The following is a 1,568-nucleotide window of genomic DNA, read 5'->3' on the forward strand; positions in this document are numbered from 1 at the left end:
TGTGCTATGTGCCAGGGACTTTTGCATTTATTCTCTCATTGAAGGCTCATCATGAGCGCTCAAGGTAGGAGTTATTCCAGTTTTACCTATTATGAAACTGAGGCACAAAGTTGTTAAGTAACTTGTTAGTAGCAAATAAATGGCAGACTCAGGGTCCAAACCCAGATTGCCTTATGCTAGAAACCGTGCTTTTTCTACTGACTGAACCATCCGTGGGTTCCTCCTGTTCCTTTTAAGCATTCAAGTCATTTGTGTAGCAGATTTCTTATTTGCAGGCTTGGTTTTTCTAAGTGGACAAATGAACATACCTTTTGCATTAGATGGATTAATTTAACCAGCTGCCTAATGATGTAGTCAGACTTACAGATCAGTTTCCCAGAGTTTTAAGTGTTTTACTTTGTTGCATTTTATTTGTTTGAACTTGCTTGGTGCCTTAGGTGAAATACCATTTGTGAGAAGTCATATATATTTGACCTAGAAAACAGAGCTGTGCAGCCAAAATAATTCTGTGGTTTGAGTTTTGGGAGAAAGCAATCTGGGTTTATCCTCCAGTTGTTGACATGGCAAATGTCTAGTCATTGTCCTAAATGAAGTGAGAGGATATCTACTGAGAATGGAAATTTGAATATTCTAAAGTTAATTTCCTTGAAAAATCTTATGTAAGATTAGCAAGGTTGAGTTGAAAAAAAGAGAAGAGTATAGCTGCTAGTTCAAGACTTTTAGAACCACTGATTTTCTTCCAAAAAGAATAGATCAAATAAAAAATTCTCATCTTCTTTCAACAGATTAAAGTATTTTAATAGAGCTTTATTTCTGGCTAAACTATGAAAATATTACATCCTTTTACTTTCTTTTCATCATAAGATTAATTCTACCTCTCTGTAGAAAGAAACTACAGAAAGTTCTTTGAATTATTCAAAGTTTTTAATTCTTTGGAGTCCCCTCGGACACTTTCAGTAAGATATACCAAGAAAAATAGGTAGGGAAAGACAAAGGCCAGTGGCTTGTTTAAGGATTAAGGCCATTGTTTTATATGAATATGAGCTTTATTTTGTAAGTTTGTGAGCTTTTCTGTATCACTTCTAGAGAAGGAGGATGTTTGAAGATGAGTGGCTGCTATATGTAATTTATTGAATAGAATTATCATTGTGAGGAGAATATGATAAAATTGAATAAAAAAAATGTTCTTTTTCTTTCTAGCCTGTGCCTTCTGGATGTGTGTTCAAATCCTCTACTTTTTTCAGCTTTGCTTTAAGACAGACCTCATTCTCATTCTCAACTGTATTTTTGTCTCTTTCTCTTTATAGGTCTACTTACATCCCCTGTGTGTAAGTGGTCACAACCCCAGTCCAGCCAGAGCCAACACATACCATCTTCCTGCTCTAAAATTTACTATAAAGGATAGAATAGGTTGATTAGATACAAGTATAGATTTGAAGGTGATGACTCTTACACCTTTTTCTCCTTAGTCTCTCATTTCTTTCTCTCCTAATTACTCCTTAACAAAACAGAAAGGCCACATTCTATATGTAGATGAATAGTGATGTATAATGACTTCTTGCTGAGTA

Source organism: Propithecus coquereli, unplaced genomic scaffold (genome assembly GCF_000956105.1).
Source record: "Propithecus coquereli isolate 6110/MARCELLA unplaced genomic scaffold, Pcoq_1.0 Scaffold111, whole genome shotgun sequence".
NCBI classification, from domain to species: Eukaryota; Metazoa; Chordata; class Mammalia; order Primates; family Indriidae; genus Propithecus; species Propithecus coquereli.